The sequence below is a fragment of the Stigmatopora argus genome, chromosome 8 (genome assembly GCF_051989625.1).
Source record: "Stigmatopora argus isolate UIUO_Sarg chromosome 8, RoL_Sarg_1.0, whole genome shotgun sequence".
Taxonomy (NCBI): Eukaryota; Metazoa; Chordata; class Actinopteri; order Syngnathiformes; family Syngnathidae; genus Stigmatopora; species Stigmatopora argus.
The window spans coordinates 1852368-1866458 of record NC_135394.1 but is presented as its reverse complement, the minus strand read 5'-3'; the positions used below and the strand labels follow the sequence as shown (position 1 = coordinate 1866458).

General features: G+C 39.2%; 34 non-coding genes across 34 annotated transcripts; all 34 read right to left on the bottom strand.

Annotated features, from left to right (window-relative positions):
- Positions 1 to 156: 156 nt before the first annotated feature.
- On the bottom strand, positions 157 to 228 carry trnaq-cug (transfer RNA glutamine (anticodon CUG)). Its single transcript has one exon. It is a non-coding gene; the product is annotated as a tRNA-Gln (tRNA).
- A 257-nt stretch (positions 229 to 485) lies between these two features.
- On the bottom strand, positions 486 to 557 carry trnaq-cug (transfer RNA glutamine (anticodon CUG)). The gene has a single exon. It is a non-coding gene; the product is annotated as a tRNA-Gln (tRNA).
- A 257-nt stretch (positions 558 to 814) lies between these two features.
- Positions 815 to 886, bottom strand: trnaq-cug (transfer RNA glutamine (anticodon CUG)). The gene has a single exon. It is a non-coding gene; the product is annotated as a tRNA-Gln (tRNA).
- A 248-nt stretch (positions 887 to 1134) lies between these two features.
- trnaq-cug (transfer RNA glutamine (anticodon CUG)) lies at positions 1135 to 1206 on the bottom strand. The gene has a single exon. It is a non-coding gene; the product is annotated as a tRNA-Gln (tRNA).
- Positions 1207 to 1463: 257 nt separating this feature from the next.
- trnaq-uug (transfer RNA glutamine (anticodon UUG)) lies at positions 1464 to 1535 on the bottom strand. The gene has a single exon. It is a non-coding gene; the product is annotated as a tRNA-Gln (tRNA).
- A 256-nt stretch (positions 1536 to 1791) lies between these two features.
- On the bottom strand, positions 1792 to 1863 carry trnaq-uug (transfer RNA glutamine (anticodon UUG)). Its single transcript has one exon. It is a non-coding gene; the product is annotated as a tRNA-Gln (tRNA).
- Positions 1864 to 2120: 257 nt separating this feature from the next.
- trnaq-uug (transfer RNA glutamine (anticodon UUG)) lies at positions 2121 to 2192 on the bottom strand. Its single transcript has one exon. It is a non-coding gene; the product is annotated as a tRNA-Gln (tRNA).
- A 257-nt stretch (positions 2193 to 2449) lies between these two features.
- trnaq-uug (transfer RNA glutamine (anticodon UUG)) lies at positions 2450 to 2521 on the bottom strand. The gene has a single exon. It is a non-coding gene; the product is annotated as a tRNA-Gln (tRNA).
- Positions 2522 to 3105: 584 nt separating this feature from the next.
- Positions 3106 to 3177, bottom strand: trnaq-uug (transfer RNA glutamine (anticodon UUG)). Its single transcript has one exon. It is a non-coding gene; the product is annotated as a tRNA-Gln (tRNA).
- A 525-nt stretch (positions 3178 to 3702) lies between these two features.
- trnaq-cug (transfer RNA glutamine (anticodon CUG)) lies at positions 3703 to 3774 on the bottom strand. Its single transcript has one exon. It is a non-coding gene; the product is annotated as a tRNA-Gln (tRNA).
- A 257-nt stretch (positions 3775 to 4031) lies between these two features.
- trnaq-cug (transfer RNA glutamine (anticodon CUG)) lies at positions 4032 to 4103 on the bottom strand. The gene has a single exon. It is a non-coding gene; the product is annotated as a tRNA-Gln (tRNA).
- Positions 4104 to 4351: 248 nt separating this feature from the next.
- On the bottom strand, positions 4352 to 4423 carry trnaq-uug (transfer RNA glutamine (anticodon UUG)). Its single transcript has one exon. It is a non-coding gene; the product is annotated as a tRNA-Gln (tRNA).
- Positions 4424 to 4679: 256 nt separating this feature from the next.
- Positions 4680 to 4751, bottom strand: trnaq-uug (transfer RNA glutamine (anticodon UUG)). The gene has a single exon. It is a non-coding gene; the product is annotated as a tRNA-Gln (tRNA).
- A 257-nt stretch (positions 4752 to 5008) lies between these two features.
- Positions 5009 to 5080, bottom strand: trnaq-uug (transfer RNA glutamine (anticodon UUG)). Its single transcript has one exon. It is a non-coding gene; the product is annotated as a tRNA-Gln (tRNA).
- Positions 5081 to 5664: 584 nt separating this feature from the next.
- trnaq-uug (transfer RNA glutamine (anticodon UUG)) lies at positions 5665 to 5736 on the bottom strand. The gene has a single exon. It is a non-coding gene; the product is annotated as a tRNA-Gln (tRNA).
- Positions 5737 to 6261: 525 nt separating this feature from the next.
- Positions 6262 to 6333, bottom strand: trnaq-cug (transfer RNA glutamine (anticodon CUG)). The gene has a single exon. It is a non-coding gene; the product is annotated as a tRNA-Gln (tRNA).
- A 257-nt stretch (positions 6334 to 6590) lies between these two features.
- On the bottom strand, positions 6591 to 6662 carry trnaq-cug (transfer RNA glutamine (anticodon CUG)). The gene has a single exon. It is a non-coding gene; the product is annotated as a tRNA-Gln (tRNA).
- Positions 6663 to 6910: 248 nt separating this feature from the next.
- On the bottom strand, positions 6911 to 6982 carry trnaq-uug (transfer RNA glutamine (anticodon UUG)). Its single transcript has one exon. It is a non-coding gene; the product is annotated as a tRNA-Gln (tRNA).
- Positions 6983 to 7238: 256 nt separating this feature from the next.
- Positions 7239 to 7310, bottom strand: trnaq-uug (transfer RNA glutamine (anticodon UUG)). Its single transcript has one exon. It is a non-coding gene; the product is annotated as a tRNA-Gln (tRNA).
- Positions 7311 to 7567: 257 nt separating this feature from the next.
- On the bottom strand, positions 7568 to 7639 carry trnaq-uug (transfer RNA glutamine (anticodon UUG)). The gene has a single exon. It is a non-coding gene; the product is annotated as a tRNA-Gln (tRNA).
- Positions 7640 to 8223: 584 nt separating this feature from the next.
- Positions 8224 to 8295, bottom strand: trnaq-uug (transfer RNA glutamine (anticodon UUG)). The gene has a single exon. It is a non-coding gene; the product is annotated as a tRNA-Gln (tRNA).
- A 525-nt stretch (positions 8296 to 8820) lies between these two features.
- trnaq-cug (transfer RNA glutamine (anticodon CUG)) lies at positions 8821 to 8892 on the bottom strand. Its single transcript has one exon. It is a non-coding gene; the product is annotated as a tRNA-Gln (tRNA).
- Positions 8893 to 9149: 257 nt separating this feature from the next.
- trnaq-cug (transfer RNA glutamine (anticodon CUG)) lies at positions 9150 to 9221 on the bottom strand. Its single transcript has one exon. It is a non-coding gene; the product is annotated as a tRNA-Gln (tRNA).
- Positions 9222 to 9469: 248 nt separating this feature from the next.
- Positions 9470 to 9541, bottom strand: trnaq-uug (transfer RNA glutamine (anticodon UUG)). The gene has a single exon. It is a non-coding gene; the product is annotated as a tRNA-Gln (tRNA).
- A 257-nt stretch (positions 9542 to 9798) lies between these two features.
- On the bottom strand, positions 9799 to 9870 carry trnah-gug (transfer RNA histidin (anticodon GUG)). Its single transcript has one exon. It is a non-coding gene; the product is annotated as a tRNA-His (tRNA).
- Positions 9871 to 10454: 584 nt separating this feature from the next.
- trnaq-uug (transfer RNA glutamine (anticodon UUG)) lies at positions 10455 to 10526 on the bottom strand. The gene has a single exon. It is a non-coding gene; the product is annotated as a tRNA-Gln (tRNA).
- A 525-nt stretch (positions 10527 to 11051) lies between these two features.
- On the bottom strand, positions 11052 to 11123 carry trnaq-cug (transfer RNA glutamine (anticodon CUG)). Its single transcript has one exon. It is a non-coding gene; the product is annotated as a tRNA-Gln (tRNA).
- Positions 11124 to 11380: 257 nt separating this feature from the next.
- Positions 11381 to 11452, bottom strand: trnaq-cug (transfer RNA glutamine (anticodon CUG)). Its single transcript has one exon. It is a non-coding gene; the product is annotated as a tRNA-Gln (tRNA).
- A 248-nt stretch (positions 11453 to 11700) lies between these two features.
- Positions 11701 to 11772, bottom strand: trnaq-uug (transfer RNA glutamine (anticodon UUG)). The gene has a single exon. It is a non-coding gene; the product is annotated as a tRNA-Gln (tRNA).
- Positions 11773 to 12028: 256 nt separating this feature from the next.
- On the bottom strand, positions 12029 to 12100 carry trnaq-uug (transfer RNA glutamine (anticodon UUG)). The gene has a single exon. It is a non-coding gene; the product is annotated as a tRNA-Gln (tRNA).
- Positions 12101 to 12357: 257 nt separating this feature from the next.
- trnaq-uug (transfer RNA glutamine (anticodon UUG)) lies at positions 12358 to 12429 on the bottom strand. The gene has a single exon. It is a non-coding gene; the product is annotated as a tRNA-Gln (tRNA).
- Positions 12430 to 13013: 584 nt separating this feature from the next.
- Positions 13014 to 13085, bottom strand: trnaq-uug (transfer RNA glutamine (anticodon UUG)). Its single transcript has one exon. It is a non-coding gene; the product is annotated as a tRNA-Gln (tRNA).
- Positions 13086 to 13610: 525 nt separating this feature from the next.
- On the bottom strand, positions 13611 to 13682 carry trnaq-cug (transfer RNA glutamine (anticodon CUG)). Its single transcript has one exon. It is a non-coding gene; the product is annotated as a tRNA-Gln (tRNA).
- A 257-nt stretch (positions 13683 to 13939) lies between these two features.
- Positions 13940 to 14011, bottom strand: trnaq-cug (transfer RNA glutamine (anticodon CUG)). The gene has a single exon. It is a non-coding gene; the product is annotated as a tRNA-Gln (tRNA).
- Positions 14012 to 14091: the final 80 nt, after the last annotated feature.

The window sequence follows — 14091 nt, the reverse complement described above, 5'->3', positions numbered from 1 at the left end:
TGTAAGGTTGGTCTTGGAGTTAAACTCATCAATGGATTCAGAATCCACAATGGTAAGAAACACTACATGAAAATAGCATGGGTTGTGTTTGAACTCACTTAAAAGTAACTGCAGACATTAACTGTGCTTCAGTTCATGGAGGTTGCAAAGCATGCTAGGTTCCACTGAGACTTGAACTCAGATTGCTGGATTCAGAGCCCAGAGTGCTAACCATTACACCACGGAACCCTGATATATGAGGTCAAAGTAAGATTGTATAATCTATTTTCTGACAGCGTAGAAATCCTGTTTGTCATTTTTTATTTGTTGGTGCAGGTAACATCAACATGTTAGGTTGGTCTTGGAGTGTAACTCTGATCAATGGATTGAGAATTCAGAATGCTAAGAAATACTACTTCAAAATAGAAAGGGTAGGGTTTGTACTTGCGTAATAGAAACTGCTGCCTTCAAATGTACTTCAGCTCCTACAGGTAACAAATCTTGTCAGGTTCCACCGAGACTTGAACTCGGATAACTGGATTCAGAGCCCAGAGTGCTAACCATTACACCATGGAACCCTGATACATGCATTCAAAGTAAGATTGTATAATCTATTTTCTGACAGCGTAGAAATCCTGTTTGTCATTTTTTATTTGTTGGTGCAGGTAACATCAACATGTTAGGTTGGTCTTGGAGTGTAACTCTGATCAATGGATTGAGAATTCAGAATGCTAAGAAATACTACTTGAAAATAGGATGGGTAGGGTTTGCACTTTCGCAATAGAAACTGCTGCCTTTGAATGTGCTTCAGCTCCTACAGGTAGCATATCTTGTCAGGTTCCACCAAGACTTGAACTCGGATCACTGGATTCAGAGCCCAGAGTGCTAACCATTACACCATGGAACCCTGATAAAAATATGATTGTATAATCGATTTTCTGACAGCGTAGAAATTCTGTTTGTCATTATTCATTTGCTGGTGCAGGTAACATAAACATGTTAGGTTGGTCTTGGAGTTAAATTCTGATCAATGGATTGAGAATTCAGAATGCTAAGAAATACTACTTCAAAATAGAATGGGTAGGGTTTGTACTTGCGCAATAGAAACTGCTGCCTTCAAATGTACTTCAGCTCCTACAGGTAACAAATCTTGTCAGGTTCCACCGAGACTTGAACTCGGATAACTGGATTCAGAGCCCAGAGTGCTAACCATTACACCATGGAACCCTGATATATGCATTCAAAGTAAGATTGTATAATCTATTTTCTGACAGCGTAGAAATCCTGTTTGTCATTTTTTATTTGTTGGTGCAGGTCACATCAACATGTTAGGTTGGTCTTGGAGTGTAACTCTGATCAATGGATTGAGAATTCAGAATGCTAAGAAATACTACTTGAAAATAGGATGGGTAGGGTTTGCACTTACGCAATAGAAACTGCTACCCTTGAATGTGCTTCAGCTCCTACAGGTAACATATCTTGTCAGGTTCCACCGAGACTTGAACTCGGATCACTGGATTCAAAGTCCAGAGTGCTAACCATTACACCATGGAACCCTGATATACAAAGTTAAAGTAAGATTGTATAATCTATTTTCTGACAGCGTAGCAATCCTGTTTGTCATTGTTTATTTGCTGGTGCAGGTAACATAAACATGTTAGGTTGGTCTTGGAGTTAACTCAGATCAATGGACTGAGAATGCAGAATGCTAAGAAATACTACATGAAAATAGGATGGGTAGGCTTTGTACTTACGCAATAGAAACTGCTGCCTTTGATTGTGCTTCAGCTCCTACAGGTAGCGTATCATGTCAGGTTCCACCGAGACTTGATCTCGGATTACTGGATTCAAAGCCCAGAGTGCTAACCATTACACCACGGAACCATGATATACAAATTTAAAGTAAGATTGTATAATCTATTTTCTGACAGCGTAGAAATTCTGTTTGTCATTGTTCATTTGCTGGTGCAGGTAACATCAACATGTTAGGTTGGTCTTGGAGTTAAACTCAGATCAATGGACTGAGAATGCAGAATGCTAAGAAATACTACATGAAAATAGGATGGGTAGCCTTTGTACTTACGTAATAGAAATTGCTGCCTTTGAATGTGCTTCAGCTCCTACAGGTAGCATATGTTGTCAGGTTCCACCGAGACTTGATCTCGGATTACTGGATTCAAAGCCCAGAGTGCTAACCATTACACCACGGAACCATGATATACAAATTTAAAGTAAGATTGTATAATCTATTTTCTGACAGCGTAGAAATTCTGTTTGTCATTGTTCATTTGCTGGTGCAGGTAACATCAACATGTTAGGTTGGTCTTGGAGTTAAACTCAGATCAATGGACTGAGAATGCAGAATGCTAAGAAATACTACATGAAAATAGGATGGGTAGCCTTTGTACTTACGTAATAGAAATTGCTGCCTTTGAATGTGCTTCAGCTCCTACAGGTAGCATATGTTGTCAGGTTCCACCGAGACTTGAACTTGGATCACTGGATTCAAAGTCCAGAGTGCTAACCATTACACCATGGAACCCTGATATACAAAGTTAAAGTAAGATTGTATAATCTATTTTCTGACAGCGTAGAAATCCTGTTTGGTATTGTTCATTTGCTGGTGCAGGTAACATCATTATGTAAGGTTGGTCTTGGAGTTAAACTCATCAATGGATTCAGAATCCACAATGGTAAGCAACACTACATGAAAATAGCACGGGTTGTGTTTGAACTCACTTAAAAGTAACTGCAGACATTAACTGTGCTTCAGTTCATGGAGGTTGCAAAGCATGTTAGGTTCCACTGAGACTTGAACTCAGATTGCTGGATTCAGAGCCCTGAGTGCTAACCATTACACCATGGAACCCTGATATATGCATTCAAAGTAAGATTGTATAATCTATTTTCTGACAGCGTAGAAATCCTGTTTGTCATTTTTTATTTGTTGGTGCAGGTAACATCAACATGTTAGGTTGGTCTTGGAGTGTAACTCTGATCAATGGATTGAGAATTCAGAATGCTAAGAAATACTACTTGAAAATAGGATGGGTAGGGTTTGCACTTACGCAATAGAAACTGCTGCCTTTGAATGTGCTTCAGCTCCTACAGGTAGCATATCTTGTCAGGTTCCACCGAGACTTGAACTCGGATCACTGGATTCAAAGTCCAGAGTGCTAACCATTACACCATGGAACCCTGATATACAAAGTTAAAGTAAGATTGTATAATCTATTTTCTGACAGCGTAGAAATCCTGTTTGTCATTGTTCATTTGCTGGTGCAGGTAACATCAACATGTTAGGTTGGTCTTGGAGTTAAACTCAGATCAATGGACTGAGAATGCAGAATGCTAAGAAATACTACATGAAAATAGGATGGGTAGGCTTTGTACTTACGTAATAGAAATTGCTGCCTTTAAATGCGCTTCAGCTCCTACAGGAAGTGCTAACCATTACACCATGGAACCCTGATATACAAAGTTAAAGTAAGATTGTATAATCTATTTTCTGACAGCGTAGAAATCCTGTTTGGTATTGTTCATTTGCTGGTGCAGGTAACATCATTATGTAAGGTTGGTCTTGGAGTTAAACTCATCAATGGATTCAGAATCCACAATGGTAAGAAACACTACATGAAAATAGCATGGGTTGTGTTTGAACTCACTTAAAAGTAACTGCAGACATTAACTGTGCTTCAGTTCATGGAGGTTGCAAAGTATGTTAGGCTCCACTGAGACTTGAACTCAGATTGCTGGATTCAGAGCCCAGAGTGCTAACCATTACACCATGGAACCCTGATATACGCATTCAAAGTAAGATTGTATAATCTATTTTCTGACAGCGTAGAAATCCTGTTTGTCATTTTTTATTTGTTGGTGCAGGTAACATCAACATGTTAGGTTGGTCTTGGAGTGTAACTCTGATCAATGGATTGAGAATTCAGAATGCTAAGAAATACTACTTGAAAATAGAATGGGTAGGGTTTGCACTTACGCAATAGAAACTGCTGCCTTTGAATGTGCTTCAGCTCCTACAGGTAGCATATCTTGTCAGGTTCCACCGAGACTTGAACTCGGATCACTGGATTCAGAGCCCAGAGTGCTAACCATTACACCATGGAACCCTGGTAAAAATATGATTGTATAATCTATTTTCTGACAGCGTAGAAATTCTGTTTGTCATTGTTCATTTGCTGGTGCAGGTAACATCAACATGTTAGGTTGGTCTTGGAGTTAAACTCAGATCAATGGACTGAGAATGCAGAATGCTAAGAAATACTACTTGAAAATAGGATGGGTAGGGTTTGCACTTACGCAATAGAAACTGCTACCCTTGAATGTGCTTCAGCTCCTACAGGTAACATATCTTGTCAGGTTCCACCGAGACTTGAACTCGGATCACTGGATTCAAAGTCCAGAGTGCTAACCATTACACCATGGAACCCTGATATACAAAGTTAAAGTAAGATTGTATAATCTATTTTCTGACAGCGTAGCAATCCTGTTTGTCATTGTTTATTTGCTGGTGCAGGTAACATAAACATGTTAGGTTGGTCTTGGAGTTAACTCAGATCAATGGACTGAGAATGCAGAATGCTAAGAAATACTACATGAAAATAGGATGGGTAGGCTTTGTACTTACGCAATAGAAACTGCTGCCTTTGATTGTGCTTCAGCTCCTACAGGTAGCGTATCATGTCAGGTTCCACCGAGACTTGATCTCGGATTACTGGATTCAAAGCCCAGAGTGCTAACCATTACACCACGGAACCATGATATACAAATTTAAAGTAAGATTGTATAATCTATTTTCTGACAGCGTAGAAATTCTGTTTGTCATTGTTCATTTGCTGGTGCAGGTAACATCAACATGTTAGGTTGGTCTTGGAGTTAAACTCAGATCAATGGACTGAGAATGCAGAATGCTAAGAAATACTACATGAAAATAGGATGGGTAGCCTTTGTACTTACGTAATAGAAATTGCTGCCTTTGAATGTGCTTCAGCTCCTACAGGTAGCATATGTTGTCAGGTTCCACCGAGACTTGAACTTGGATCACTGGATTCAAAGTCCAGAGTGCTAACCATTACACCATGGAACCCTGATATACAAAGTTAAAGTAAGATTGTATAATCTATTTTCTGACAGCGTAGAAATCCTGTTTGGTATTGTTCATTTGCTGGTGCAGGTAACATCATTATGTAAGGTTGGTCTTGGAGTTAAACTCATCAATGGATTCAGAATCCACAATGGTAAGCAACACTACATGAAAATAGCACGGGTTGTGTTTGAACTCACTTAAAAGTAACTGCAGACATTAACTGTGCTTCAGTTCATGGAGGTTGCAAAGCATGTTAGGTTCCACTGGGACTTGAACTTAGATTGCTAGATTCAGAGCCCTGAGTGCTAACCATTACACCATGGAACCCTGATATATGCATTCAAAGTAAGATTGTATAATCTATTTTCTGACAGCGTAGAAATCCTGTTTGTCATTTTTTATTTGTTGGTGCAGGTAACATCAACATGTTAGGTTGGTCTTGGAGTGTAACTCTGATCAATGGCTTGAGAATTCAGAATGCTAAGAAATACTACTTGAAAATAGGATGGGTAGGGTTTGCACTTACGCAATAGAAACAGCTGCCTTTGAATGTGCTTCAGCTCCTACAGGTAGCATATCTTGTCAGGTTCCACCAAGACTTGAACTCGGATCACTGGATTCAAAGTCCAGAGTGCTAACCATTACACCATGGAACCCTGATATACAAAGTTAAAGTAAGATTGTATAATCTATTTTCTGACAGCGTAGAAATCCTGTTTGTCATTGTTCATTTGCTGGTGCAGGTAACATCAACATGTTAGGTTGGTCTTGGAGTTAAACTCAGATCAATGGACTGAGAATGCAGAATGCTAAGAAATACTACATGAAAATAGGATGGGTAGGCTTTGTACTTACGTAATAGAAATTGCTGCCTTTAAATGCGCTTCAGCTCCTACAGGAAGTGCTAACCATTACACCATGGAACCCTGATATACAAAGTTAAAGTAAGATTGTATAATCTATTTTCTGACAGCGTAGAAATCCTGTTTGGTATTGTTCATTTGCTGGTGCAGGTAACATCATTATGTAAGGTTGGTCTTGGAGTTAAACTCATCAATGGATTCAGAATCCACAATGGTAAGAAACACTACATGAAAATAGCATGGGTTGTGTTTGAACTCACTTAAAAGTAACTGCAGACATTAACTGTGCTTCAGTTCATGGAGGTTGCAAAGTATGTTAGGCTCCACTGAGACTTGAACTCAGATTGCTGGATTCAGAGCCCAGAGTGCTAACCATTACACCATGGAACCCTTATATACGCATTCAAAGTAAGATTGTATAATCTATTTTCTGACAGCGTAGAAATCCTGTTTGTCATTTTTTATTTGTTGGTGCAGGTAACATCAACATGTTAGGTTGGTCTTGGAGTGTAACTCTGATCAATGGATTGAGAATTCAGAATGCTAAGAAATACTACTTGAAAATAGAATGGGTAGGGTTTGCACTTACGCAATAGAAACTGCTGCCTTTGAATGTGCTTCAGCTCCTACAGGTAGCATATCTTGTCAGGTTCCACCGAGACTTGAACTCGGATCACTGGATTCAGAGCCCAGAGTGCTAACCATTACACCATGGAACCCTGGTAAAAATATGATTGTATAATCTATTTTCTGACAGCGTAGAAATTCTGTTTGTCATTGTTCATTTGCTGGTGCAGGTAACATCAACATGTTAGGTTGGTCTTGGAGTTAAACTCAGATCAATGGACTGAGAATGCAGAATGCTAAGAAATACTACTTGAAAATAGGATGGGTAGGGTTTGCACTTACGCAATAGAAACTGCTACCCTTGAATGTGCTTCAGCTCCTACAGGTAACATATCTTGTCAGGTTCCACCGAGACTTGAACTCGGATCACTGGATTCAAAGTCCAGAGTGCTAACCATTACACCATGGAACCCTGATATACAAAGTTAAAGTAAGATTGTATAATCTATTTTCTGACAGCGTAGCAATCCTGTTTGTCATTGTTTATTTGCTGGTGCAGGTAACATAAACATGTTAGGTTGGTCTTGGAGTTAACTCAGATCAATGGACTGAGAATGCAGAATGCTAAGAAATACTACATGAAAATAGGATGGGTAGGCTTTGTACTTACGCAATAGAAACTGCTGCCTTTGATTGTGCTTCAGCTCCTACAGGTAGCGTATCATGTCAGGTTCCACCGAGACTTGATCTCGGATTACTGGATTCAAAGCCCAGAGTGCTAACCATTACACCACGGAACCATGATATACAAATTTAAAGTAAGATTGTATAATCTATTTTCTGACAGCGTAGAAATTCTGTTTGTCATTGTTCATTTGCTGGTGCAGGTAACATCAACATGTTAGGTTGGTCTTGGAGTTAAACTCAGATCAATGGACTGAGAATGCAGAATGCTAAGAAATACTACATGAAAATAGGATGGGTAGCCTTTGTACTTACGTAATAGAAATTGCTGCCTTTGAATGTGCTTCAGCTCCTACAGGTAGCATATGTTGTCAGGTTCCACCGAGACTTGAACTTGGATCACTGGATTCAAAGTCCAGAGTGCTAACCATTACACCATGGAACCCTGATATACAAAGTTAAAGTAAGATTGTATAATCTATTTTCTGACAGCGTAGAAATCCTGTTTGGTATTGTTCATTTGCTGGTGCAGGTAACATCATTATGTAAGGTTGGTCTTGGAGTTAAACTCATCAATGGATTCAGAATCCACAATGGTAAGCAACACTACATGAAAATAGCACGGGTTGTGTTTGAACTCACTTAAAAGTAACTGCAGACATTAACTGTGCTTCAGTTCATGGAGGTTGCAAAGCATGTTAGGTTCCACTGGGACTTGAACTTAGATTGCTAGATTCAGAGCCCTGAGTGCTAACCATTACACCATGGAACCCTGATATATGCATTCAAAGTAAGATTGTATAATCTATTTTCTGACAGCGTAGAAATCCTGTTTGTCATTTTTTATTTGTTGGTGCAGGTAACATCAACATGTTAGGTTGGTCTTGGAGTGTAACTCTGATCAATGGCTTGAGAATTCAGAATGCTAAGAAATACTACTTGAAAATAGGATGGGTAGGGTTTGCACTTACGCAATAGAAACTGCTGCCTTTGAATGTGCTTCAGCTCCTACAGGTAGCATATCTTGTCAGGTTCCACCAAGACTTGAACTCGGATCACTGGATTCAAAGTCCAGAGTGCTAACCATTACACTATGGAACCCTGATATACAAAGTTAAAGTAAGATTGTATAATCTATTTTCTGACAGCGTAGAAATCCTGTTTGTCATTGTTCATTTGCTGGTGCAGGTAACATCAACATGTTAGGTTGGTCTTGGAGTTAAACTCAGATCAATGGACTGAGAATGCAGAATGCTAAGAAATACTACATGAAAATAGGATGGGTAGGCTTTGTACTTACGTAATAGAAATTGCTGCCTTTCAATGCGCTTCAGCTCCTACAGGAAGTGCTAACCATTACACCATGGAACCCTGATATACAAAGTTAAAGTAAGATTGTATAATCTATTTTCTGACAGCGTAGAAATCCTGTTTGGTATTGTTCATTTGCTGGTGCAGGTAACATCATTATGTAAGGTTGGTCTTGGAGTTAAACTCATCAATGGATTCAGAATCCACAATGGTAAGAAACACTACATGAAAATAGCATGGGTTGTGTTTGAACTCACTTAAAAGTAACTGCAGACATTAACTGTGCTTCAGTTCATGGAGGTTGCAAAGCATGTTAGGCTCCACTGAGACTTGAACTCAGATTGCTGGATTCAGAGCCCAGAGTGCTAACCATTACACCATGGAACCCTGATATACGCATTCAAAGTAAGATTGTATAATCTATTTTCTGACAGCGTAGAAATCCTGTTTGTCATTTTTTATTTGTTGGTGCAGGTAACATCAACATGTTAGGTTGGTCTTGGAGTGTAACTCTGATCAATGGATTGAGAATTCAGAATGCTAAGAAATACTACTTGAAAATAGAATGGGTAGGGTTTGCACTTACGCAATATAAACTGCTGCCTTTGAATGTGCTTCAGCTCCTACAGGTAGCATATCTTGTCAGGTTCCACCGAGACTTGAACTCGGATCACTGGATTCAGAGCCCAGAGTGCTAACCATTACACCATGGAACCCTGATAAAAATATAATTGTATAATCTATTTTCTGACAGCGTAGAAATTCTGTTTGTCATTGTTCATTTGCTGGTGCAGGTAACATCAACATGTTAGGTTGGTCTTGGAGTTAAACTCAGATCAATGGACTGAGAATGCAGAATGCTAAGAAATACTACTTGAAAATAGGATGGGTAGGGTTTGCACTAACGCAATAGAAACTGCTGCCCTTGAATGTGCTTCAGCTCCTACAGGTAACATATCTTGTCAGGTTCCACCGAGACTTGAACTCGGATCACTGGATTCAAAGTCCAGAGTGCTAACCATTACACCATGGAACCTTGAATATACAAAGTTAAAGTAAGATTGTATAATCTATTTTCTGACAGCGTACCAATCCTGTTTGTCATTGTTTATTTGCTGGTGCAGGTAACATAAACATGTTAGGTTGGTCTTGGAGTTAACTCAGATCAATGGACTGAGAATGCAGAATGATAAGAAATACTACATGAAAATAGGATGGGTAGGCTTTGTACTTACATAATAGAAATTGCTGCCTTTAAATGTGCTTCAGCTCCTACAGGTAGCATATCTTGTCAGGTTCCACCGAGACTTGAACTTGGATCACTCGATTCACAGTCCAGAGTGCTAACCATTACACCATGGAACCCTGATATACAAAGTTAAAGTAAGATTGTATAATCTATTTTCTGACAGCGTAGAAATCCTGTTTGGTATTGTTCATTTGCTGGTGCAGGTAACATCATTATGTAAGGTTGGTCTTGGAGTTAAACTCATCAATGGATTCAGAATCCACAATGGTAAGCAACACTACATGAAAATAGCACGGGTTGTGTTTGAACTCACTTAAAAGTAACTGCAGACATTAACTGTGCTTCAGTTCATGGAGGTTGCAAAGCATGTTAGGTTCCACTGAGACTTGAACTCAGATTGCTGGATTCAGAGCCCTGAGTGCTAACCATTACACCATGGAACCCTGATATATGCATTCAAAGTAAGATTGTATAATCTATTTTCTGACAGCGTAGAAATCCTGTTTGTCATTTTTTATTTGTTGGTGCAGGTAACATCAACATGTTAGGTTGGTCTTGGAGTGTAACTCTGATCAATGGATTGAGAATTCAGAATGCTAAGAAATACTACTTGAAAATAGGATGGGTAGGGTTTGCACTTACGCAATAGAAACTGCTGCCTTTGAATGTGCTTCAGCTCCTACAGGTAGCATATCTTGTCAGGTTCCACCGAGACTTGAACTCGGATCACTGGATTCAAAGTCCAGAGTGCTAACCATTACACCATGGAACCCTGATATACAAAGTTAAAGTAAGATTGTATAATCTATTTTCTGACAGCGTAGAAATCCTGTTTGTCATTGTTCATTTGCTGGTGCAGGTAACATCAACATGTTAGGTTGGTCTTGGAGTTAAACTCAGATCAATGGACTGAGAATGCAGAATGCTAAGAAATACTACATGAAAATAGGATGGGTAGGCTTTGTACTTACGTAATAGAAATTGCTGCCTTTAAATGCGCTTCAGCTCCTACAGGAAGTGCTAACCATTACACCATGGAACCCTGATATACAAAGTTAAAGTAAGATTGTATAATCTATTTTCTGACAGCGTAGAAATCCTGTTTGGTATTGTTCATTTGCTGGTGCAGGTAACATCATTATGTAAGGTTGGTCTTGGAGTTAAACTCATCAATGGATTCAGAATCCACAATGGTAAGAAACACTACATGAAAATAGCATGGGTTGTGTTTGAACTCACTTAAAAGTAACTGCAGACATTAACTGTGCTTCAGTTCATGGAGGTTGCAAAGCATGTTAGGCTCCACTGAGACTTGAACTCAGATTGCTGGATTCAGAGCCCAGAGTGCTAACCATTACACCATGGAACCCTGATATACGCATTCAAAGTAAGATTGTATAATCTATTTTCTGACAGCGTAGAAATCCTGTTTGTCATTTTTTATTTGTTGGTGCAGGTAACATCAACATGTTAGGTTGGTCTTGGAGTGTAACTCTGATCAATGGATTGAGAATTCAGAATGCTAAGAAATACTACTTGAAAATAGAATGGGTAGGGTTTGCACTTACGCAATAGAAACTGCTGCCTTTGAATGTGCTTCAGCTCCTACAGGTAGCATATCTTGTCAGGTTCCACCGAGACTTGAACTCGGATCACTGGATTCAGAGCCCAGAGTGCTAACCATTACACCATGGAACCCTGATAAAAATATGATTGTATAATCTATTTTCTGACAGCGTAGAAATTCTGTTTGTCATTGTTCATTTGCTGGTGCAGGTAACATCAACATGTTAGGTTGGTCTTGGAGTTAAACTCAGATCAATGGACTGAGAATGCAGAATGCTAAGAAATACTACTTGAAAATAGGATGGGTAGGGTTTGCACTTACGCAATAGAAACTGCTACCCTTGAATGTGCTTCAGCTCCTACAGGTAACATATCTTGTCAGGTTCCACCGAGACTTGAACTCGGATCACTGGATTCAAAGTCCAGAGTGCTAACCATTACACCATGGAACCCTGATATACAAAGTTAAAGTAAGATTGTATAATCTATTTTCTGACAGCGTAGCAATCCTGTTTGTCATTGTTTATTTGCTGGTGCAGGTAACATAAACATGTTAGGTTGGTCTTGGAGTTAACTCAGATCAATGGACTGAGAATGCAGAATGCTAAGAAATACTACATGAAAATAGGATGGGTAGGCTTTGTACTTACGCAATAGAAACTGCTGCCTTTGATTGTGCTTCAGCTCCTACAGGTAGCGTATCATGTCAGGTTCCACCGAGACTTGATCTCGGATTACTGGATTCAAAGCCCAGAGTGCTAACCATTACACCACGGAACCATGATATACAAATTTAAAGTAAGATTGTATAATCTATTTTCTGACAGCGTAGAAATTCTGTTTGTCATTGTTCATTTGCTGGTGCAGGTAACATCAACATGTTAGGTTGGTCTTGGAGTTAAACTCAGATCAATGGACTGAGAATGCAGAATGCTAAGAAATACTACATGAAAATAGGATGGGTAGCCTTTGTACTTACGTAATAGAAATTGCTGCCTTTGAATGTGCTTCAGCTCCTACAGGTAGCATATGTTGTCAGGTTCCACCGAGACTTGAACTTGGATCACTGGATTCAAAGTCCAGAGTGCTAACCATTACACCATGGAACCCTGATATACAAAGTTAAAGTAAGATTGTATAATCTATTTTCTGACAGCGTAGAAATCCTGTTTGGTATTGTTCATTTGCTGGTGCAGGTAACATCATTATGTAAGGTTGGTCTTGGAGTTAAACTCATCAATGGATTCAGAATCCACAATGGTAAGCAACACTACATGAAAATAGCACGGGTTGTGTTTGAACTCACTTAAAAGTAACTGCAGACATTAACTGTGCTTCAGTTCATGGAGGTTGCAAAGCATGTTAGGTTCCACTGGGACTTGAACTTAGATTGCTAGATTCAGAGCCCTGAGTGCTAACCATTACACCATGGAACCCTGATATATGCATTCAAAGTAAGATTGTATAATCTATTTTCTGACAGCGTAGAAATCCTGTTTGTCATTTTTTATTTGTTGGTGCAGGTAACATCAACATGTTAGGTTGGTCTTGGAGTGTAACTCTGATCAATGGCTTGAGAATTCAGAATGCTAAGAAATACTACTTGAAAATAGGATGGGTAGGGTTTGCACTTACGCAATAGAAACTGCTGCCTTTGAATGTGCTTCAGCTCCTACAGGTAGCATATCTTGTCAGGTTCCACCAAGACTTGAACTCGGATCACTGGATTCAAAGTCCAGAGTGCTAACCATTACACCATGGAACCCTGATATACAAAGTTAAAGTAAGATTGTATAATCTATTTTCTGACAGCGTAGAAATCCTGTTTGTCATTGTTCATTTGCTGGTGCAGGTAACATCAACATGTTAGGTTGGTCTTGGAGTTAAACTCAGATCAATGGACTGAGAATGCAGAATGCTAAGAAATACTACATGAAAATAGGATGGGTAGGCTTTGTACTTACGTATTAGAAATTGCTGCCTTTCAATGCGCTTCAGCTCCTACAGGAAGTGCTAACCATTACACCATGGAACCCTGATATACAAAGTTAAAGTAAGATTGTATAATCTATTTTCTGACAGCGTAGAAATCCTGTTTGGTATTGTTCATTTGCTGGTGCAGGTAACATCATTATGTAAGGTTGGTCTTGGAGTTAAACTCATCAATGGATTCAGAATCCACAATGGTAAGAAACACTACATGAAAATAGCATGGGTTGTGTTTGAACTCACTTAAAAGTAACTGCAGACATTAACTGTGCTTCAGTTCATGGAGGTTGCAAAGCATGTTAGGCTCCACTGAGACTTGAACTCAGATTGCTGGATTCAGAGCCCAGAGTGCTAACCATTACACCATGGAACCCTGATATACGCATTCAAAGTAAGATTGTATAATCTATTTTCTGACAGCGTAGAAATCCTGTTTGTCATTTTTTATTTGTTGGTGCAGGTAACATCAACATGTTAGGTTGGTCTTGGAGTGTAACTCTGATCAATGGATTGAGAATTCAGAATGCTAAGAAATACTACTTGAAAATAGAATGGGTAGGGTTTGCACTTACGCAATAGAAACTGCTGCCTTTGAATGTGCTTCAGCTCCTACAGGTAGCATATCTTGTCAGGTTCCACCGAGACTTGAACTCGGATCACTGGATTCAGAGCCCAGAGTGCTAACCATTACACCATGGAACCCTGATAAAAATATAATTGTATAATCTATTTTCTGACAGCGTAGAAATTCTGTTTGTCATTGTTCATTTGCTGGTGCAGGT